Here is a 25530-nt window from a genome sequence, read left to right as displayed (position 1 = left end):
AGAGTCGTACCCGGCATTGTATTCCAACACATCTGTTAATAAACTGCATTGCAAGAATCTCCTCGTTGTTTTGTTACTTAGACTATTGTGAATCATCACAAATTGGTGAACGTGCCAGTTTGGCTTCGAACATCCGACTTTTCAACAATCATGGAGGAAGGAGAGAAACACCAAAGCGGTAAGTGAATAACGACTCCTACGTTACCTTCTAAAGATACATCTTATGCTACTTTAAACGAGTCCCTGATAGGGGAGATAGACTTAGAAGAAGACAGTTACACCAGATCCCTTCCACAAAATATTTTACCCATTAGAGAAAGATTTTTTTTTATCGCAGTGGAACGAGTTAATTACAACAAGACGTCGCCACTAAAGAATTATCATTAGATTCTTTAAGGCAAACGAACAAAGAGTTAAACTTGATTATATAGACTTGAGATATAGCTACGTTAAAACAACAGTTAGCACAGCAAACAGCACAAATCACTCAACCTCCAAACATGACTTCAACTCCTCCAACACCGCCGACCGCTCCTATACAAATTCCTTTAAACCAACAGCAAGGCCCTAGAGCACCTTCCCCCGATCCAAACAATGTTCCATTGACTAAAAGTCATCTCCGTGAACTATACTCACAGGATGAACGAAAATCAATTCCAGTTTACAAAGGGAAAAGAGGAGATCAGCTCATAAATAATTGGCTAAAAGACGCCGAAAGAGTAGCGCAAAGCGCAGGATGGAGCGCCAAGGATAAAATTAAATATTTTTCAGATAGATTAAGAGGTGATGCCGCGGATTGGCACAGTGACTACATAGATCACGCTGCGGATAAAGAAGATTACGATGCGTGGGAGAAAGCTATCATTAGCAGATTTTTAACGGAAACAGAGATCGAGAACCTTAAGAAACAATTAAATGAACTAAAACAGATGCCTGATCAGAGTACCCAAACATATGTTTCAAGACTTAATCATTTGTATGACATTATTCATGGAAAAGAAATCATTCTTGATGAAACAGTTGCACCCCCTGAAGCCGTAGTGCTGGCTAGGTCCCTTAGGAAAATTAGAGGAGAAGCAAAACAAAAGATATTGCTAAAAGGCTTGTTACCAAAAATAGTACAAGTCGTGTGGACCAGAATTGACGTAAATAGCTCTTATGAAGAGGTTTGCGAGATAGTTTATGCAGCAGAAACTATAGTAAATAGAATGGAGCAGAATGAGGAGAAAAGTCTAAAAGCAACAATTGCAGGTATTTCGGCTCACGAAGACGAGCAAGACGTAGAGCTTCAGAGACAGAAAAACAAGCTTTCCAAACTTAAAAAACAACTAGCAGGTCTAAATGTCGAACAGCGACCATAAGACTTTTAACCACACCAATGTACATAAATTACCAATTATAGCTAATGTAGCTCAGCTAATGAGAATACCAATAACATTTAGTAACCTTAAGACACAAGCATTCATAGATACCAGTGCAGCCGCAAGCTTCTTAGCACACCGTTTTTTTTAAATATGCATACCGTGTAATGATATTAAAGAATTACAAGTTTCTGACCCAAACGTACAGTTATTTAGAACAGTTTCAGTAGTAGTAGTTAACCCTATTGGTAGATATGAATTAAGCATTAGATTAGCTCGTAGACACCCATTTATTCAACAATTTTATGTTATAACAGATCTAGATGAAGGTTGTATTTTAGGCTATGATTTCTTCGCAGCTAACAAGATTGTTATTAACCCCAGTGAACGTAGTATTAGTTATACACATGAGAATGAATTAAGAAACTTGATCATACCCCCTTTATCAATATGTTCAATCAGTATAGCCACACCTCCACAGCTCGATTTAGCAGGAGTCCCAGTGGAGCAGAAAGCAAATTTGAAAAACCTGTTGCTTAGCTATTTTTCCCTTTTCACCGAAAATATTAATGAGTTGGGTAAAGCGAAATCGATTAAATATTCAATTCATACCACGCAATTACCAGATGTTATGTCCATGAGGCGCACTCCAGAGAGATTGAAATAAGTAATAAAAAAAAAAAAACAGATTGAGAATATGTTAAGAAGTAATATCATTAGACCAAGTACCAGCCTATTTACCTGTCCTATCTTGCACGTAACGAAGAAGGAAGAAGGTCAAATGAGGTTTAGTGTCGACTATCGCCCGCTAAACAATGTAACAGTTAAAAGACAGATATCCAAATCCCAATATTCAGTTGATTATCGATAGCCTTCACGGCGCGAAATATTTTTCAACTTTGGATTTGCTAAGCGGATATTGGCAGATCGAAATAGAGGAAAAGCATAAATACAAAACTGCTTTCATATGCGAGTATGGACTTTCCGAGTTCAACTGCATGCCTTTTGGTTTGTGCAATGCTCCGAGTACTTTCCAGAGGGAAATGGACACCTTGTTTAAAGATGTCTTATATGAATTTGTACTTGTTTATTTGGACGACATCATCGTTTTTAGTAAAACGATGGATGAACATATTCGACACTGGCGGATAGTATTCGACCTGCTAACAAAAGAGAACCTTAAACTAAAGTTAATAAATGTGACTTCTTTAAGACGAAAATAAAATACCTAGGACATATTATTACAGCTAGTGGATTTCATCCCGACGACGGGAAAACACGTTCCATACTAAACTACCCTGAACCGTTGAACGTTAAGCAATTATCGTCCTTTTTAGGTTTGGCTAATTATTATCGCAAATTCGTACGCGAGTACGCGGAAATAGCTCATTTTTTGACAGAACTAACGAAAAAAGATAGTACATGGGTATGGGGCGAGAAAGAAAGGGACGCCTTTCAACGTATCAAACATTGCCTAACCAGCAATCCACTTCTGAGGTATCCAGATTTTACCATGGGAATTTCTAGTCTACACGGACGCCTCAGGATACGGGATTGATGCAGTATTAGCGCAGATACAGTATATACCGCCCTCAGAAACGGATCCAGAAGCTATACACGGAGAACACGAAGTAGTAATAGCATACACTTCGCGACATTTAGACGAACGAGAACGAATTTGGAATATTTCAGAAAAAGAATGCTTAGCTATTGTACATGCATTAGAGCATTTCAGACCATATCTTTATGGTAGAACTTTTAGAGTATTTACAGATCATAAACCGTTAGAGACGTTGATGAAGAAAAAGGACCCACACGGAAGATTAGTACGTTGGGCATACGAGATGCAGGCATATAATATGACTCTTGTACACCGTCCTGGCCAGGAGAATCAAAATGCAGATGGTTTAAGTAGACAACCACTCCCAGTAATAGGCGCTATATTGAAACCAGAAATAATGCAAAACGACTGGATAACAGCACAACGTAACGACAAATATTGCAAAGAAATAATTCGAATAATTAGTGAATGCGAAAACGACAAATAAGAATTTCAATTTGATAATGCAGGTTTACTAGTAACAAAAGACAAATAATTGTAGTACCAAAAGAAAAGGTAGAAGACATACTTAAGATGAATCACGACCACATGTTAGCAGGGTATTTAGGAGTAGCAAAGAGCTTAGCGAGAATTAAACGCCAATACCTTTGGCCCGGACTAGGCAACGACGTTAAAGCATATGTGAGAAATTGCATCACATGTGCTAAACGCAAAGCCTACGGCTCAATTAAAGCACCACTTAACCCTTTGCCACCTGTAACCAAAGTTTGGGAACAGATCGCAATGGATATAGTTAGACCGGTCACGGAGAGTAGTAATGGAAACAAATATATATTAGTTCTGTCATTATGAAAGTCGATTTGTTATGACAATTCCAATGGAGAATCAAAAAGCTTATAAGATAGCTGAACACTTAGTAAAGGAAGTTTATACTAAATATGGTCCACCAGAAAGAGTACTAACCGATCAAGGTACCAATTTTCTTTCAAAACTTATCTCTCATATCTGTGTGTTATTTAAAATCAAGCAGATCAAGACCACTAGTTACCACCCACAAACAGATGGTCTTGTAGAAAGATTTAATCGCACACTATCATTATGCTTGCTTGCTATGTTAACGAAGAACCAGAGTCTTGGGATATGTACCTCGACTTTGTGACATTCGCTTATAACACTTCGCAACACTCAAGCATCGATAGTTGTCCATTTAATCTATTCTTTAAACGTAATCCATTTATACCGAATGACATTGCGATGACGCAAGACGTTCAAGTCTTTGAAGACGACGATGACTACGAGAGACTTTGGAGAAAAACTCTAGAATATTCAAAAGAAAAATTAGAAAAAGCGCAAGTAACGCAAAAGCAATCTTATGATCAAGGGAGTAAATTAGTGAAATTCTTCCTAGAAATCTCCAACTTACCTTACAAAAGCATATCTGATTAGAAAAGTAAAAGTAAAATATTCTTCAACATCATTTTTACAAACTCTATACAATTTAAGAAAGCAAATAAACAAAATGAGTCAATGACTCCGCTGGCAATATGCATACCTTAACGAAAGTGAAAACATTCGAAACCGAATTTTCAAAAGAAAGTGAACGCATACGCCATCTAGCGCTTAAAGTAAGAACCACCCCGCCCATATAGCAGTTATTGTCAATTTTCTCTCCTTCCGTAAATAACCAGCACGAGCAAATATATATAAACTAAACCTTTCCCATATAAAATTCAATCATATTAAAAGTAAAAGTTAACCTAAATTTATCATAATACCCTCCATTTTCTTCAGTCGAGTAAAGTAAAAAAAAACCTCCATTCTACAAATTCCCCCGCAATACAAGCATATTTTCGTAAACATTCCATAAACGTAGAGGCCGGCCACCTAAAATTCCACAAACCCCACCAAAAAGCAATCTTCCACCAAACCTTCTGTTAAAACTAGAAAAAAAAAATTTTTGAAACAAAAAACTTTTGTGTGTTGTCAATTCTGTCAATGTCTCAATTCTTTCATTCTATAAATTGTACAACCTAAGCCTAAAAGACCTAAGGTTCGACCATTCTTTATTCATCACAAATTCAGTTGTCAAGTTCTATGGCCATCGACAAAAACCCCGACCACAAGCTCTTTAAAACTCTTTAAAAAAAAAAAAAAAAAAAAAAAAAAACACACAAACAAACAAACAAAACAAAACAAAACAAAACAAAACAAAACAAAACAGAACAAAGGAAAACAAATAAAAAAAAAACAAGAAAAAAAAACAAACAAAACAAATAATTTCCATTTCCTTTGCTCTAAGTAGTTTTCCCTTTCTTTAAAAAATTCCAACTTCAATTCAATCGCATTAATTAAACTTTCAATTCTGATTTACCGTTTGAAAACAAATACTTTCTCTGTTATACACACAGTCTTCAACTATCACATGTTACCTGTAAACACTAAACCACACAACATGAAACTTTCTCTTTTGACCCGTGTAATAATTTACCGCTATCCTACATATACATCCTTTAGCATGTCCCGTACCAGTATATCATCCGTAGAAAGAAAGCTCTATACGCTATGTGTTTCGAGTCGAAGTTCAAAGTACATATAATAGCATTCAACCATTTTCTTTTTCATATGACATCTCATAATTCACATAAATCCTGTATATGTTTTCACTACAAAATTGTGTTATGTTTGCGCGGTTATTGCGCATCATCTTTTGACCTATTTTGCAAGACAAAGATAGCCGTGGTATTTAAAAACAGCAACAACCGCACTGTACCACACTCGCAATTTAGTTTACAATGTGTGAAGACGCAACTGTGCTAAAGAAGACTTTTGCCCTTACGGCTCAACGCCGGAAAGGAACAATTGTGATCCTAGACGTGCAAGCAAAAATCAGGAGAATTCCGGCAAAAATCATCTCCGACACCGAAGAAAAAGTGGAGATCACCACAGACCCCCGCTATCTACCGGGCATCGAGCAATCGGTAGGGTTTGTGATTGAGCAAATAAAAGAAGAGGCCGCTGACAGTGAAGAAGAACGGGGAGAGGCGACGGTTGACGACGGGCCTGTCCAACAACCGGAGGACGTTGCAGAAGCCGAAGAAGATCAGGAAGAAGAAGCTAAAGAAAACGTCGCGACAGATCAACATAACGAGCAGACCAACCACCAGACCCTCATCATCGACCTCACACTCAGCGACAGCGAGGACGACGAGGACGACGAGGACGAAAAAAAAACAGCATACGAAGCGACACCACGGAGCCGCCGACAATGGAACAACCAGATTCGGCCCAGAAGGAGAAGATCCCATCACCATCCCCTCATCCGTGTTATCATCCACCCCAATATTTCCAAAATATGTACGCCCCACCCATTATGTTGCGAAGCGAAGGGGAATACTACGCCCAGCGGGAGGTACTGATCCAACAGTACCTGAGAGACAGCTTGGATTTATACTACAAGTATGAATTCCAGGCCCTCAAACTGAAAAGGGCTCGGGATGTAATCACCAACCGTAAGTACTAGGAAACTATTCAATTAATTTTTTTTAATACTTACGGTTCGTGAAGCGTTGCATTACATTACTTATCGACATTCCATTAAATACCGCATTGTAGTTCTTATGTTATTCCTGTACTATGCTTCTATTTTTATACTTATATTTTAGCTATTCACATTATTATGCAATGTTTTGTTATTGCGTTATTTCACATTTATCAATAGGTGATGGTATTATGTTTCCCACTGTATTCAATTTAATCATACATATATACACTTAAAAGTAGTATTAGCAGCATACAAAAAATTTTCTCTTGCATGTATTGAAACTTACTACCGAACTACTCGAAACAAAAATGGTTTCCTTCCCCGACCAAACTTCTGCGGAAGGGGGAGGAGTGTAATGACTTGTGTATACTGCCTGTATACGGCCTACTGCTTGTAGTATAGAGCAATCTACTACGCAGTATCCCAAGGTCAATCTACTACGCCGTACCTCAAGGTCGCTGTACTACGCAGTACCTTGATGGCTTTCTCTATTGCACCATCTCACCTGTTGCCTATGCAACTACATCCGGGATTGCGCCACACTCTGCAGTGATGGTGCAATCCCCACCACCTTGATAATTGCCTATAAAAGCCCGACACTCTGTTCATCCAGCAGAGTCGTACCCGGCATTGTATTCCAACACATCTGTTAATAAACTGCATTGCAAGAATCTCCTCGTTGTTTTGTTACTTAGACTATTGTGAATCATCACACTAGCGATAATCGCTGAAAAATAATCGGCGATTAAATTTCTGTGGGAAAACTTTGATTTTCCTTTAATTTTTGTCGATTATTTTTCCGATTGTTTTTTACCTCCATCTAGCGCTAAAAAATTAACTTTTTGGGAAAATTTGACGAACAATATACACGCTAAGTGGCTACTATTTCAATGTTGAATTTATAATCCTTGGGTATAACACTTATGAGACATCAAAAACTTTTATAAAAGACAACACAAATTTCTTTTAGTCATTTCCAATAGGTAAATGTTCGAATAAGACATGTAATGAACAAAAACAATTTGTGCGATATTTACATATCCGCCTTAACGATTGTGTATTTTTAAGCCAATAAATGGAAATAACCATCAACTAAAGTCTATCATTTTTTATGATGAGGAAGATCCCAATTTCTTTAAAGCTTTTAAACACGCGCATTAGCTTTAAAGCTTATTCGTCTAGAATTATCATTGAAATATCAAGGAAATACGATTTGAAGAGCCCCTTTGGATTTTTTGCAATCTGGAAACTCTTAAATACGTGCTTAGTTTGTTTGTATAAGGTGATGCGTAGAAATGTCCGTTAGAGGGCCGCCAAAGACGAAGAAAGAAGCTCTCATTCCGGCTAGCACCGGCATCTAGAGAGGTTCTCTTTTGTGGCCACGCATATCAAAATACATAATTACAGCAAACATACCAAAGGCATGTTCTTTTGATATATTGGGCGTTAAAGGGGGCACAGCATTGTAATTGAATTGACCATAAAACACGTATGAAATGTAATTTAATTAATCTTTAAATAAAAACACTTTTAAAATTAAAAATTAAAAAATTTATTTAAATTTATTTTCTTGTGAATTCTTGGTTAGGGATATGTCAATGTGCGGACATATCATATACTTGGTTACTGTAGTACATCAAAGGACATTATTCATACAAAAAACATCGTTATATTTATAGATCTAGAAAATACAATAAGGGCCAGAGTGGCAGAAGAAGTGAAAAAAAGACAAATTAAAGTAAAAAGACGTCGATTCCTTCAAAATATTTTTTAAACGATGACTTTTACAGGCCCCCTTCGCCCTGGACACCAGTTGGTTGGTGTACACCTTGGGGCACAATCTGGTTAATATATTCCTTCTTCAAGTCCAAAATTTCCTTCACTTTAATGAGCAACTGCTGATGAGATGCAGCTGCATGATCAGCTGCTCCATATTTATTGCCGTGTCCGGTGGAGCTGGTAAAGAGGATGATTTGGCTGTGGCAGAGGTGACTACATGTACTGGATAAACAGCCAAATATTTAAAATGTTGGCCCCTTGCCTAAATGAACTAATTTACCATTAGAGTGTGCACGCCAAAAATACTTTTTGATGGGCGGCCAAACAAAAAATTTGATGGCCACAATGAGTAAAAGGCCGAATATGCCTTGTAAGAATGGAATTTCATCCTTTTGGACGATTTCTGCGACGTGAAGTAAAAAATTGGGGGAACATAACACAAGGGAAACATTACAAAAATTTGAACTGAATATCTTGGTTAATTGGGAGAGGGTAGAGATGGTGCCAAGAGAAAAACAGCAACATCTTGGTAGACAAATAAAATAAAAAAGTTCGTGTGCATAACTGCACACTTAGGAAACAAAGCTCTAGAAAAAAGAGTCTAGAAAAAAGACAAATTAAAGTTTAAAAGGGATCATGCTTTCAAACTAATTTTGAAACGAAAAAAATTCAGTTTTTTAGAGGCCCATCTCCTCCCGGTAATTCACTGGCAACAGAAACGACCACTTTTTAACCTTTTCAAGTCAAAGTCCTATATTCAGCAGTAATCTCGTAATCTTAACTAATATGCTGTTTATTATTTTACAAGTGTTTCACTGCGTTAATTTTTTATTGGTCCAAATAAATCCCTTATAAATATTACGAAGCAGACTGTTCATTTTAATCGACACATTTGTATCCAATTTCCGATTCAGGTAGTTTCTCGGTGATGCATGTTACATAAAACCAAAAATATTTATTAATTCCTCACAAAGTGAAGTGAAAATGATAAACCAAGTTACCAATGTGAGCAGATTATGCAACAGATTGATGTGGTCGTTATTGCCAATTTTCGTGATCTGCCAGTTTTTTGGGACCCTTGTTCTGCTAAATCTTTATTGCAGATAAAGCAAACGCAATCTATGCCAGACAGAGGAGAGATCTGTTGTACGTTGTCATCTCCTAATGCAACATGACCAGTCAGTATTTAATTAAAGCAAATAAACCTGTTTTGTTCACTAACCAGTAATTTGTGAATTTTCCTATGGGGATCTTGAGAATAAACTTGTGTAGGATTGGGTAATATTTTACCATGTCCGTCACTTGGGACCTCTAAAGGCTCTGCCAAATTTCAAATCTCGTCTTGCGATTAAGAAACATTATTTTTATCTGAAGTATTGACCTTTGTCTTTTTATCCTGTACGTCAAGCTTTCACTTTGGTAGATCCAACTATTCGACATTTCATAAGATAAAACATTATATTTAACTGCAGAATTGGATTAATGAAATTAAATATTCACACATTCTTTTGAAGTATAATTGAATTCATTCGATCTCCTTCGCGAAGTAACGAAGTTATAGGATTAGATAAACCTGGAATGGTTTGGGGCACTTTGGATGATCAGTCTTGTTTTTCTACAAGCGAACCTTTCCAGTATTTAAAAAGGGACACATGAATCACCTCTCCCTTCCATATTCCTCTACCCCTTTCCGCACTCTTAAATTCTTGCAACAAGGACAATGGAATAGTTGATTCAACATGGGCTTTGGGCTTTGGCAATGGCATTCATGATATCCTAGCAAGCCAGAAACGCAGTATTACAGGAATCCACGTTTTTTTTTTAAATAATGTTGGATTCGCCTGAACTGTTTGTTTTTTCTGGAGTAATCTGAGAACCAATTTTACGCAATTAAATTACATGTCATCATAACTATAGTTTTACAATTACCTCAGCCTCAACTGTTCCATTTGTGTTGCTTTCTTCGTCTGAAGCGACATTATAGCGTCATGTTCTTCAAGAAGCGATTTTCTAGTGGAAATACACTTTGTAAAACTTGAAAAATATTACTTTATTAGCTTCGTCAATGATTTACATAATGTGTTTATACGTACTCGATCACATCAGAATCAAATGGGTATATTCCACAAGCTTTAAAGCCATTAATAACTATTTGCGGAGAAATTCCATCCCAGGCTCGCTTGAAAACCTGACGAAAACGAAATGTTTGTTATTGAAAAATTATATTCAAAGTAATATTTAACCTTTGCAACGTTATACATATCAACAGGCTTATTTGTTTCAGTGGACTATTGCCTGGATTCTTGGAACAATTTTTTTAAGGACCAAATATTCCCAAGTCAGCTGGTTAGATTACGTTAGTGGAATTTGCAAGAAAGGAATAAAGGATTTTATCCTTTTCCCTACAGAAATATATTAATGAAGCATTGTTTAATCGTTATTTAATCGTTGTAATATTAGTTAACTTTTCACATATTTCGTTGATACCAGAGACTTCAAATGAAATATGGCTGATTGCTCCATCAACTGACAGCAAAACTGGTAAATTAATTCCAGGAAGGTCCTTTACGAATGGATAAAATTGCTCTCAGGAAAACAAGAAAGATCTCTTGTGTCATCCAACCTTTCTTCGTGTACCATATATGCTCATACTAGTAAAGAGTATGTCAAGGGTTACATAATTGGAATTTTATAAGCTTAATGTAAATCGTACACCTCACAGACGAAATCCTACATCGATTGGAAAATCTTCATTCTTTCTGCAATCTGGAGACCTTAGTATTTTATCACTGTAGTTCTATCACCAAAAGAAGGGTTGATGTTTTTATGAAAGAAACTAATCCCCTCAGAGAAATTAATATTGGGGACTGTAAGAAGATTACGCTTGAAAATTTTAACGACTGGGAAAAGACAGCTATTTGGAAAAAAAAGAACTGGCACATTAACTTTTATGTAAGCGATTATTAAAATGTAAAAATTGCTCTTTGGTTACGTGCGAAGTTGCAAACAAAATGCCATAAATGAACTAATAAATATGAAAATCATTATCTTTTTTAGATTTTTGCTAGCCATCTAATATGACACTAAACTTTCGTACGCAGGGAAATCTGCAATGAAGTAAAGTCATCTAATATTATTTTGAGGATTCGAATCGGAAGTGTAAAAAAAATTTCATCGTGAGCGTGTGTGACGAAGAAATTAATCAGCGTTATATGTACTTACAAATCATTGACCAAAGAGCGAGAAAAGTGAATCTGGTTTATTCATGTAAATCTATTTCCTCTTAAAGACTCATAGAGGCTTAATTACCTACTTTAAGTAATTAATTTCTTCGTGGGAGGACGAGGGGATGTTTAGCATGTTTTAGGTTTTAAGGCATATGTCGCACGGGAAAGAAAGACAACAGTGGACTTAATGTCGATGGCAGCACAATCAACACGATTTAACACTTAACAATCGCCCTTTTCGTATTTGACCAACCTCTGCAAGCTTTTGACCGCTTTTGACCGTACTCTAAATCCTTCCGTCCTACATTTATCTACAAAAATATTTTACATTTATTTAGTATTTGATCTATTATAAAATTAAACAACATAAACAACATTTAACTTGTTTTTCTCAAGCTTATCATGTAGGCTAAGATGTAACGCCATGGATTCGGTAAAATGGTAACGTGAAAATAGAAGCAATAGGAAATTAATACTTATATACTGGCGGGTACCCATTGATTACTACAGAACAGGAAATGTTAAACGAATTTGCAATTTGACTTTTCTTTATGATATTGATATCCATGTAATTTGATGATAGTTGTAAAACAATACCTGCTTTCTGATTCACTAAAAAATAATTTTTTTTCATTATTATTAATTTTATTAGTTACCCAATTTGTGTAGCTAGTAAGTTTACTCATATTAGCTGCTCACAAAATTCATTATTCTGAGTCCAAGTCATGTATTACAAGCCTAAAATAAATATTATTTTTTTTCTTCTTTTTAATAAAGTTAGGTCTGTCACCGCCTTAATATACGATTTCAGTTTGCCTTCACTTTCAAATGTTAAAAAATGTTACAACACGTAGTCACTGCAGATCAAGCTGAGAGTAATGGAAGTCAAGCTGGAAGCTTAGAGCTGGGTTTAGAGTACTTCTTTTACCATCATGATGACAGAATTAATTTATACGTGCTCAGCAGTACTCAAATAATGAACACTTATAAGAAAAGACGTAAGAAATATTTTTTGCTCTCTACACTCGCTAGACGTTCTGGAATCTGGATAAGCATCATTAATTGATCAATCTTTACAATTTTGCAACCTTTTTCCTTATTAGTTAAATTAAAATACCCTGTGGCCTATTCAAAAATTCATTTTTTTTCCTTATTTCAGTCGATTTCAGTCTATTTTAGTTATACCTTAGTCGGTTAGTCCTAAGTCGCCATTGCCAGCGCCCGAATGTATTATTCAAGACGATGTATTTTCCAGAAAATTGTTTTCCAATTAAAAACAGACAAGGAATACCAAAATCAGGTGTGGCTATGTGTTAAAAATAAAAGTGTGTTGTATTGGGCGTAATTACAAGTATAGTACAACAGTCGGATGATACACAGACAGCTAGTGATTAAGCCGGTTGACAATATCATTAACTAAAAACGCCCAAACCTTATTCAATAAGGAAATGTGTTCACGAAATTGAAACAAAATTCGTGATTAACTTAAGCGCCTTCGGTGAGAATAGGTCTATCCAAAGTGTGGTGACCACGTGAAAAATAATTGCGTTGCATCGTTACTTTTGGACGAAAAGGGAGATTTTAACGACAATTCTACCGCGAGAGGTGTTTAATTCGGTTTAATTTAAATGAATGTGATTATTCGTTTGCCAGTGCTAACGTGAATTGCTATCTGTCAGTTAGATATTAGATGTCACAGCTTAATTAATTTATTGTGTTGAATCGTTACTTTTGAATGAAAAGGGAGATTTTCACGACTATCCCGCCGGAAGAGGTGTTTTAGTCGGTTTTAGTTAAATGAGCGTTATAATTCGTTGCTAGTGCCAACTTGAATTGCAATCTGTCGACAGTAAAGGGATGCTATTTCACAATTTATTAGTTTACGATTAAAAACAATACACCAATGCCAGTTTACACTGGTAATTATATTTAAATTTAATTTCTTTCAAACGTCAGAATTAGATGACTTACTATGATAATTAAATTGTAGCAAAAGTGGAAGTTGAAGCCGAGGAGACAAGCTTCTCCTTAGACTTACCATTTAACTGCATCATTTAATTGTCTATAATTCGTGATAGTATTGTTAGACATCTAGAAATGACAACATATAAATTATCTAATTTCAAATTCAGTTGTGGCTGTTTGTAAAAATTAAAAGTGTGTTGTATTGGACGTAGTCGAACGACATGTGTTGTACAATAGTCGGGTGATACAGACAGTGATTAAAGCCGGTTCATAAAGTTCATTCACTAAAAACCCCCAAACTTAATTCAATAAGGAAATATGATCACGAAATTGAAACAAAATTCGAGATTTACTTTAGCGCCTTCGATGAGTACAGGCCTATCCGAAGTGTGGTGACAACGTTAAAAATAATTGCGTTCAATCCGGTTCAATCGTTAATTTTGAATGAAAAGGGAGATTTTAACGACTATTTCGCCGCAAGAAGTGTTTTAGTCGGTTTTAGTTAAACGGGCGTGATAATTTGTTGCTAGTGTTAACTTGAATTGCTATGTCGACCAGAAAAAGGATGAAATATCTTAATTTAATTGATCATGATTAAAAACATGTCGGTATATACTAGCAATTTAATTTAAACATTAATATTATTTAATGAATTTGATAAATTTTCAGTATTGAAAGACTGCCTTCTAACAGATGGAATTTAGTCAATATTCAACTGCTGGCTACTGCTAAATCTGTTGATAGGTCTGTGACAATGCTTTTATTTATTTTGGCAAAGGCATGGTTACATACATGTCTTCCATTCTAATACAAATGAAGTCAACAAGTTTAATTTTCGCATCGATCATCAGAATCAGGTGTGGTTATTTAATAGAAGTGTGAGAAGCTGGACGAAATCAATAATGTATACGCAGTTGGGTGATACAAAGACGGCGATTAAGCCGGTTCATAAAGTTCATTAACTAAAAACACTCAAACTTAATTCAAAAAGGAAATATATTCACGAAATTGAGAAAAAAACAATTGAATATTTATTTTAGAGCCTTCGATGAGTATAGGTTATAGGCCTATCCGAAGTGTGGTGACAACTTCTAAATTTTTACGATCTATAGGACAGACATCTATATACATGGATCTATAAGGGCAGCAGCAGCAGCCATGATTGATATTAGCATTGAACTCTTGTGTGTACCTCGACAGGAAACAATAGGAACTGTATATAGGCTGGCGTCCAAACCCACCCATTTCCTGCTGTCTGTGTACGGTATGTATAATATGAGGGGGGCAACCAATTAAAGCATTGGCGCGCGCGGTCGATGGCGTTCGTTATCATTTCTAAAAAAAATTTTCCACATAGCGGAGGAATTGTGGGTGGAGATGGGACAATAAAACGCAACTTGCCAACATTATTTTCATCTATTTTTTTTTAACATTATGTATTATATATTCTACACATTAACGTTATTGGCAACTCTTCGCATCATGCCCCATCCGTAAGGTAACTGGTTGAACAAAGAAATGTGTTTACTAATAGTATTTCTAGCTAATGGGGGCAGATCCACATTCCACAACTACTTGTAACAGACCATTCGTCAATGAGTAAATCTGGATTCAAAGGTTAAGAAAGCACTGCCTCTTTAGTAAAGTTGCACTCCAGGATGCTGTGAATGGCAGGAGTTTTGGCACCGATAACTTTCTGTTAAATATAAAATATGGATCGTGCAACAAGGTCTACACAAAAAAAAACACATGCTTACTACACACTTCCACCTTCGCACTCCCACACTTCCACCTAGCGCTCGCGAAAGCAAAATTTCCCCCTCTTTGCCTTTAGGGTCTGTTGGGGTGACCACCCCCTCTCGATAGGTGTAGGCTGACGTTATGAGGGAGACCACCCCAACACACCCTAAAGGCAGAGAGGGGGGAATTTTGCTTTCGCGAGCGCTAGGTGGCTTACGGGATGAAGGCCGGCATGGCCAAAAAACGAAGAAATTTTTAGAAATTTTTTTCAAAATTTCAATCATTAATATCTCGGCTTCTAAGCCGAATATTTTAAAAAACATTAGAATGGTTTGAAGAGACGGGCTATCCCATCATTTTAAACCAATTGGATTATTTTTAGGTGCAGCAGTTGACGAGAAAACTGCTGCACAAAAAACGAAAAAAAAGTCCAAAGTTCGGCTACCCCCTCTCAGTTTTTTTTAAATATCTCCCAAACTAAAAAAGCTAATCGATTGCGGTTTTTAGCAATCCACTAAGCGAAACATTTTGCACAAAACCCATCTATTTGTTTATTTTTAAAACCCCCAGCGACGATTTCCGCTAAATCAAAAACCCCCAAAACGGTCTCTTTGAGTGGCGGATCGCTTGTTAAAAATCAATTTTTTCTATTTCCAAAAAAATACGGTACAGTATCCTGGACAGAAATTGGGACAGCGATTTTTCTGTCCAAAACCACCTAGTGGCTGGTCAGAGAAATTCAAGTCTTTGTTTTCAGAAAAAGGCTGTAGGCGAAAGAAACTATATCAGTAAAATGAAAATAAAATCAATGTAATCAATGAAAATAAAATCAGAACTAAATGTCAGTAATAATAAAATATTTGACAATAATTTATCAAACAAAACAAAATTCATTCCCTTTGTATGAAGTAGAGCATCTAGCGGTCAAAATTTCAACTAAAAAATTTTAAATTCTTGAAATTTTTAAGACTTCAACTCAAATTTGACATGAATTGCATAAATATTCGTTAATATTCACAACGAATATTCATGAATAGGGTAGTGAGTATTCATGTATTTTCGATGAATATTTACAAAAAAAATATCACAATTCGAATGAATATGAATATTTATTTTTCCAATTCGAGTTGAACAATTCGAAAAATCTAAAAAAACATATTTTGAGTTGAATCGATTTAAATCCGATTGGGGAGGGAACCCTAAGTTCAAGTATTCATTGGGAATATGAAACCCTGGTCTTAACTTTTCCCCGGATGTTTCTCTTGTCAATAACACAACTTTAGACTATAGACTATCCATTTGGTAGTGCTACTTGGTGCGGCTCATACAATTAAACCCGATTTGTTATATACTTTAATTGTGCTTTTACTATTATTTGACAGTTCATCAATCAGCCACAGATGACGTTGATAGCATAAACAATAACATGAAAAGCAAGCAAGCAAGCTAGAGTTGGACGAAAATGTTCTATCTTTGTATGAGGTTGTCGACGAGGTTGCAGGGGATTTTCTTGGCTTGGGAGCTTCATCGTCTGTAGAAAAAATTACATCATGGTCTTCGACAACTTAATGTATACTACGGTACAGGTACATCGCATTTGTCTTACACTTAACAATCGTCTAACCACTGCAGATTCACTTGTCTGCTAGCGATTCGTAGCAATATGTATCACCAAAAAAGAGGAAGGAGAAGAAGAATACTTAGAATAAATAGAGAATGAAAGCGAAAAAGAATCCGCCAAATGAAGATTCAGCAGCTGTCGATGATTAACTTTATGTTTAGGCCCCCATTTTTTAAATAATGAAACCTTTTTTTGCTTATTAATGTAAGTTTTTCTTGAATTTCATCGAAAAAACAAGACAAAATGAATGTTTCCATTTGACATTTTTTATAAATGGCGCCAGATTTTTTTTAAAAATCATCTTGGAATCTAAATGTCAGGTTTTTTCGCTGTTTCATCGCGTCTGATGAATACGAAACGACCGATGTCACCGTCTGGTCTCACGTCTTAATTATAAGCTCACTTTATAAGCGATTTATGATTTAATGAAAAAAAAAATTACATTTCTTAAATGAAATGTGACTTTTCACAATAAAGTAAATTTTTTAGTGATTCTGATTGGTTCAAAACGGCCGATTTGAACGTCTGGTGACCTGACGTTACAATCGGTGTATTTTTATTTAATCAACTATGTAAAGATTTTTCCCCTTAAATGATTTGTGTTTTCGACCAAATCACTCCAACTTGGGGAGTGAATAACTCCTGAACCCGGCCAGTCTGAATCATCAGACGCGCCATCTCGTGGTTCTCCCACCCTCTCAACCCAAACTGATAGTCAAACCTTCTCTTAAAAGGTTTGTGCTAATTATAAAAAGGTCTCCGTGGCTAAAATACTCCAATAACGGCATTTACATAAATGCGGCAACAGTTGGTGAACTGTTGATGGACTCGTCCTCCAAATCAGTTACTTTTGTCTTTAGACCAGACGTTTGAAGCAAAGCTGCAAAATATGGTCTGTCAAAATATAGACAAAAGTGAATCATTTTTTATGATGAGGAAGATCCCAATTTCTTTAAAGCTTTTAAACACGCGCATAAGCTTTAAAGCTAATTCGTCTAGAATTATCATTGAAATGTCAAGGAAATAATATGTGAAGAACTCCTTTGGATTTTTTGCAATCTGGGAACTCCTAAATATGTGCTTAGTTTGTTTGTGTTAATTGATGCTTAGAAATGTCCGGTAGAGGGGCGCCAGAGACAAAAGAAGAAGCTCTCATTCCGGCTAGCATCGGCATCTAGAGAGGTTCTCTTTTTTTGCCGCGCATGTGTCATTTTTGACGTATGTAACCAGATATCATACAACTTTGATATGGTTTTAAAGTTGTTCGTTTTTCTGAATCCGGCAATAAAGTAGTTTATTACGCCCTTTACGAAGACTTTTTCGAACTTATAGTTTGAAATATAAAATCGAGTAATTAGTGGGTCGCGAAAATGGGATAAAAATACATAATTACAGTAAACATACCAAATGCATGTTCTTTTGATATATTGGGCGTTTAAGGCGGCACAGCATTGTTGAATTGACCATAAAACACGTATGAAATGTAATTTTATTAATCTTTAAGTAAAAATACTTTGAAAATCCTTTGAGGCCTGATCTCCGCCCAGGTCACCAGTAGCTCTTGGGCCAGTTTCCCAGCACCTTTGGGGACATCCAGGTTAAAATGAATTTCAGTTCGATGACAAACAATAAAGATTCTGCTGCGTAAAGAGGTGCTTCACTTTTATGGCGGTGTTCGTTAGAGCTGCTGCTGCAACAGCTGAAGATTTCTCTGCAGGTGTAGCCGGAACTGAAAACGCGCTGCTGGAGCTGCTGTGGTTGCTGCTAATAAATCGAATAGAAACATTTAAGTTAAATTTTTTTCATGCTTCTAAGCTGTTGCCACACCACGCTTGGTACGGAAAACGGGAATTACAAAAACGAAAACGTATTTGAATAAGCCGCTGTATTTTCATGGAGCCGTTACTGATTGCTTTTCAGCAACAATAAACGCGAACGGCACACAAAATCTCAAAGCGAGTTTTTTCATTCAAATTTTTCAATAACTCCTGCAGACTTTTCAAGTAATCGCTGCCGGAGCTGGTGCCGAAGCTGGTTGCGCACCTGAAGCCAGAGAAGCTGTAAGAAGTTGCACGAAAGCCGCTCCTGCTTTTGCTGCGTTATCGGCCGGCGGTGCAACTTTCGGTGATTTGTTTGTTGCTGCAGCTATTGCTACCAGAGCAGCAGCCAAGGTTTTCAAGAGAGAAGGAATTTTAGTTCCTTTTCTAAGACAACGGCCCCCACCTCCGCAGCAAATCCATCCAAATCAATTAATTTTGTCTCGCCTAAATAAAAAAAATTCGATGATCCACGTTGCAATAACGGGCAATTCTTCAAGTAGAACGTTCACGCACTAGAAATTTTTCATTCGGGGGGGGGGGGGAATTCCCGGGACACCAGTTGCAGTTGGTGGGTGTCCCGGGTCACCCGATGCCTTTTTACTTGTCCCCTTCGCCTGGGACACCAGTGCCAACGGGTTTGAGCTCGATGTCAGTATTGGTAGGGAATGAGTTTATAGACACAGGGACGACGGGATCGGGGACGACGGGATCGGGGACGGGGGCTCTACGTTCTTTTTCCAACAACTCCCTAATTGCCTTCACTTCAATTAAGAGCAGCTCCTGCGAGGATGGTTTGTGAGGGCAAACTGCATCAAACCAAGACCCTGAAATAATAAAAAAAAAATAAATAAATATTTATTTTTATTAAAATCAATTAATTAATTAAAATGTTGGACGGGGGCAGCACGTTCTGCCACAACTTGATTTGCCCCAACATTGTGAGTTGCTGTCTGAGAAGCTCCTCCAACGGCTCCAAGTTGGGTGGAGGAGCTGCTGCAGCTGCTGCGGGAGGGGGGTTGAAATAATTGACCAGGTCATTCCACCATTTCCCTGAAATAATAAAAATAAAAAAATAATAAATAAAAATATTAAAAAAATAAAAAAAATAATACTCACAATTACGCAGGAGTCGATCCCCAAACATTTTCAAGAAGGATATGACATACTTGCAGGAAATTACAATTAAGATCCCAAACGACCCTTGAAGAAATGTCAGTTCTTTATCGAGCAATGCTTGACCTGCTGCTGCCGCAAGGCCGTCCACATTCACAAATTTAGGATCTGCTTCTGCTTCTGCTAAATAAAAAAAAAAATAAAAATAAACATATATTTTTAACACGCATAACTTATTATTTACCTATTGGCCTGGCAGCAGTAAATGGAAAGAAATGAAAACAGGCCAAAATCAGCAACAAATGTGAAGAGGTTTTTTTCCTGGTCACTCGCTTTTTCTTCAATTCTGAAGCAAAGCCAACATTGTAAATACAATGTTGGCCTCCTTGCCTTTGACTAATACTTACATTTGCGAATGAGTGGCAACCCATATTTAATAAACAATGGCCATAACAAAAACCTCGTGCCAATCAGCAACACCACTCCGAATGATCCCTTTAGGAATGTTAATTCCGTTTGCATTATTCCGCCAACATGTGCTGCCAGACCCTCAATGTCAACGAATCTCGGGTCGACTAAAAAAAAAACAAAAAAAACATAACATTTATTTATTTTTTACTTTACTTTACTACTTACCAATTAACATGGCAGCCGCACAAGGAAAAAGCCATAAAAGGCTCAAACAAACAGGGAGCTGGAAGGAGCAGCCTGCCAACGTGACAACCTGATCTCCAACGGATAAGATTTTCGAGCGATAACGCTCGTCTTCGGTGAAACGAGCTACACATGGTATTCCCACAACCGGCTGGTCCTCCAGTAATTCATCGGGAGATAGCGCATCAGTATTATTGACTTTAGCCCTTAGAGCAAGTCGGCGGAAGCTTGGTATATAGAGAGTGGGGGAGTTAGTTTTTGGAGAGAATAAGAGCGCGTCAATGCTATATAGCGAAACAAACGTCTTGATTCTGTCTGAGCGACTCGCGGCAGCAGCCAAAGGTCTATAGTATGCTCTGCGCGCAGAGAGCATATAGCACATGATGGTGTCCTGACTTCCATGCGAGCGGCCTGCTGGAATGTTCATCATTTCCATAAATCCTGACAGGAATGTCGCAGTGAACTTTGCGGTGAAGAGAAGAGAAAAAAAAATCTTGGAAGCAAACACTGGATTCCTCTGTTTCTATGAACGGCTGTAAGGTATATACATAATCTCTCTCTTTCAGCACCGGTCGACCGAGAGACGCCCAGCATCGCGCCGGAGATATAGCAACCCCAGCTTGGATATGGATGGAATAGGTATATAGTGGATGAGAATATAGGACGCTATATAGAAGATGAAAGTGAATAACGACACGGATCAACATCTATCGTGACAATCTCATCTCCAAAGGCTTCGAGCGTCGGAATTTTTTCTCTCCTTCCGGATTCTTCCACCTTATATTCCATCCGTCTGACTTCTTCAAATTTTCTCCGTTTTTTTTAAACAGCTATTGTTTTCCCATCAACAAGTGATGGAAGAATAATTATTTCAAATGGAGGCCCAAAGAATGAAAACAATTCACTTAAAGGAGAATGCTTATATTTCTTGTTCAATGACGGAACGTTTTAAAAAACTTGTTTTTCTATGTTTACCTTAAGCAATAGGTTCACCATTAATGTGAGCATTTTAGCAAATGGTTCAATCGTTGTTTGTATTGATATCATTGAGTACCCTAAAGAATCTCGAGAGTACAGGATCTATGTTTTACAGAGAAATCGCGCGCTTAAGAGGGGGCGACAACCCAGCGTTGGTGGAAAGAGGGGGAAGAACGGGCCAAAAAATTAATTCAGTTTTCAATTCCCAAATTCGAAGTTCAATATGATGCGAAAAATCGGAAAATGAAGACTAAAATGAATAACTTTACAAGCTCAACAACAGAGTTTTCCGCGTCTTCCTAGCTGTACCCGTTCTTTAGTTATTCCCCTTTAAAGTACCCTACTTTGCATGGAGCACTATTGAGTGTTCCCAAACTTAGGTATCCATTTTAAAACTACCCTCCCATTCATAGGAAAAATCTGAAAAAAAATCAGCTTAATGCTACCCATAATGGCTACGGCCAAAAAATTTTCGTCATGATCCGACAAAAATTGGATTTTTCGGATCGCCGAGAAAAAAAGCCAAATTCCATAATAGTTTCTCTCTCTCGCACGCGCGCGTTCCCAAACTTCGGGTAGGTACTGTAATTTTGACAGAGCCCGTCCCTGGGACGGCCTTTTAACTAATATTTGGAATAAACGCTAAGGAGGCTTATGAGTTACATTTAAAGTGAAGGCAAGAAAGTGAATTAAAGTTTTATTTCAAAGTCTTACTTTTACTTTTAATCTTTACTTTTAACCCTTATAATAAATAATAAAATACTTATAAATTTTAAAGCTAGAGGGTTGGCGAAAAGCCAAAACCACATTTACAGTTTGGTAGCATAAGTATGATAGCCCTGAAAAGTCCACGACGAATACTGGTCACAAAAAGCAAAGAACGGAAGACAACTTCAACCGTCGGTTATTGCAAAATTTTCCCAAACCCCTGATGTCAATGGATCTTTTTCTTTGACCAGTATTTATGCATAAGTCGGTCATGTATTGTTATAAAGTTTACAAACTCAGTCTGATTAATAAATAATGACTTATATTATTTCAGTTTTAACTACAACTTCAAGCAACAAATGTAATGGCGTCATTGAAACAGAAAATCCTATTGTACAAAATACTCCAATTTAACGGCATATGTACATCTAATGCATACAGTTCGTGAACTGAACCGTCCTGCAAATCAGTTACTTTTGTCATCAGACCAGATATTTTGAATATTTGAAGCAGAGGTGCGAAAGATGGTGTCTAAAAACCATAGGCAAAAGTCTATAATTTTTTATGATGATGAAGATCCCATTCGCTTTAAAGCGTTTAAACACACCCATAAGCTTTAAAGCTAATTCGTCTAGAATTATCATTTAAATGTCAAGGAAATACGATGTGAAGAGCCTCTTTGGATATTTTGCAATCTGGCAACTCTGACATGTGTGCTTAGTTTGTTTGCGTTAGTGATGGGTAGAAATGTCCGGTAGAGGGCCGCAAAAGGCGGAAGAAAGAAAAAAGGAAGAAAATCTCATTTCGGCTAGCACCTGCATCTAGAGAGGTTCTTTTTCATGTCCGTGCATGTGTCATTTTTGACGTACGGATATCATACGGGTACAAGATATCATACTACTATGATTTGGTTTTTAAATCGCTCTTTTTTCTGAATACTAAATACTCGATGAAGTAGTTTACTTGGCCCTTTCTTCTTTACAAAGACTTTTTAAACTTATAGTTTGTAACAACAACTAACAAAAAAAAACAAGGCTAGAGGTTAGTTGAACGAGAAAATGGCATAAAAATACAATATGACAGTAAACATACCAAAGGCATGGTTCTTTTAATATATTGGGCGTTCTCCACGGCTGGATCCTCTGAGGAAAAAAAAATATAAGAATTATATTTTTAGAATTTATAATCTTAATACTTACTAGTTTGGCATGGACTATTGCAAGTCTTAAAAACAGGCGAGACGACTTCTAAAACTCCGTCTCCATCTCAACGTGAGTTTCTTTTTTATTCAACTTCTTCAATAATTCCTGCAGACTTTTCAAGTCAATCGCTTCCGCAGCTGGTTGCGCTCCTGAAGCCAGAGCAGATGTAAGAAGCTGCACGAAGGCTGCTCCTGCTTTTGCTGCGTTATTGGCTGGTGGTGCAACTTCCGGCGATTTGTTTATTGCTGCAGCTGCTGCTACCAGAGCAGCAGCAACAGTTTTCAAGAGCTTCTCCACGGCTGGATCCTCTGAGGAAAACAAGTTAATAATTATATTTTTAGAATTTATAAACTTAATACTTACTAGTTTGGCATGGACTATTGCAAGTGTTAAAAACAGGCGAGGTGACTTCGGGCTTCGACTTCGGTTTGGAGAAACGGGTGTTTGACAAGCTGGACCAGATGGTAGCAGGAAACATCATAGTACCGATGGAGGAACTTTTACTATTCGGTAGAACTTTTGGTAGAACTTTTCGGTAGAACTTTTACATTACGGTAGGAAGATAATTTCATTGATATAAAAAACAAGTAAATTATAATTTAATTTCAGATTTCTTAATTGTATTGTTTGAAAATTACATTTCCGGTGATCGAATCATTGTGCATCAATTGCCTTTTCAAGGTCTTTAACGAGATTTTGATAATTTTGGAGCCATTTGATGTTATCGGGAGTCAATGGTTTGTTCATTTTATTCGTTATGTTCTTCTCCACAACTGTAGAAAGTTTTCCTTTCCCACACTCCATTTTGGGATAAATGCTCTTCATTGTCTCTAATATAAAAAATAATTGAAATGAAATCTTATACAATAACGAACTATTTTACATTACCTCTAATCTCCTTCAGTTCATTTGGATCCATTGCAAACTTCAAACTGGTTTCCTTAGTCGCTTCCTTGTCGGTTTTTTTGTGGATCTCCATATATTGAAAGCTGTACAGTTCGTCCAAAAGCTTGTAGATTCCTTTTTCTTCATTGGGATATTTGGCTTTTATGGACCTCTTCAAACTTTCCTTAATCAGAAAGCTCCCCTAAAAAAATAATAATATACATAATTTGTGATTAATATATATTATATTTAAAATGTGTTTCTTACCTTTTCCGCATATAATCCCATTTTTTTCTTCTTCATTTCTTCTAGTTTGTCTTCCAATCCTTCCTTTCGAGTTTTTGCGCAACCCAGCTCGTCTTCATTCACTACTCTAGCAGAGTACCCACCTTCACTGACTACGAGTCAGCAACGGAAAACTCGAAACTATGAACGTGATTTACAAGCACTCCAGCTAATATGATGTTCTGAGCCCCTTTTACGATCTAGGTTTTTTTCCGCGCATCATTACTGACTTCTTTTGGTTTTACTTTGACTTCTTCCTTTTTTTCACTTTCAGATTAATCTTTAGTCTGATTGGGTACAGTAATGTCTTCCTCTGGCTTGACTTCTTCTGTTTTAACTTTATCCTTTTGCTGATCTCTGCCCAGGTAACCAGGGGGGGGGGGAGTTCCCGGGACACCAGTTGGTGGGTGTCCCGGGTCACCCGATGCCTTTTTAGTTGTCAAGTTTTTGGGGCAACGGGGGATGGGGGCTCGATGGGGGCTCGATGGAAGGATCAGCAGCAGGGGCAGGGATGGATAAGCCTGCAGACGCAGTGACGGTCACGACGGGGGCTCCACGTTCCACGACCACTTCCAACAACTTCTTTCTTTCCGTCACTTGCTTTATGAGCAGCTCCTGCGGGACACTTAAACCTGGGAATCGTTAAATAGTCTGGGCTCGATGGTTGGAGCACCAGCAGGGGCAGGGACGGGGGCTCCACGATTGATGGTTGGAGCACCAGCAGGGGCAGGGACGGAGGCTCCACGATCTACGATCACTTTCAAAAAATCCTTTATTTGGGTCACTTCCCCTAAGAGCAGCTTCTGCTGAGAGGGTTTGGGAGGGGCATTGCAGCACTTAGCTGTTACCCAACCCCACAATTTGCGTAATCCGGGCTTAAGCAGAGGCCGGATTTTACGTTGTTGTGCATTTTCCGCAATTTATGCCCTTGGCGTATTTTAATTTTTTCCTCAACAATTTCCCTCTCAACTCGCTCCCGCTCTCACTCCAACCAGTCCACACGAAATTTTTTGTCATCGGCGTACTGTTGAGGCTTGGCGAGGTGAGACGGGGGAGGCAGTAGAAACGCTGGGGAGGGAAGTTGAGGCGC

At 37.4% G+C, this 25530-nt stretch overlaps 1 long non-coding RNA gene across 1 annotated transcript; it reads right to left on the bottom strand.

Annotated features, from left to right (window-relative positions):
• Positions 1–6655: 6655 nt before the first annotated feature.
• LOC124336727 lies at positions 6656–21813 on the bottom strand. Its single transcript, XR_006917160.1, has 3 exons — positions 21639–21813; positions 20931–20935; positions 6656–7177 (listed from the first exon to the last, which is right to left on the bottom strand). It is a non-coding gene; the product is annotated as an uncharacterized LOC124336727 (long non-coding RNA).
• Between the last annotated feature and the right edge of the window lie 3717 nt (positions 21814–25530).

The sequence above is a fragment of the Daphnia pulicaria genome, chromosome 4, assembly GCF_021234035.1.
Source record: "Daphnia pulicaria isolate SC F1-1A chromosome 4, SC_F0-13Bv2, whole genome shotgun sequence".
NCBI lineage: Eukaryota > Metazoa > Arthropoda > Branchiopoda > Diplostraca > Daphniidae > Daphnia > Daphnia pulicaria.
The sequence above is the reverse complement of the archived record's forward strand: the minus strand, read 5'-3'. Positions and strand labels throughout refer to the sequence as shown.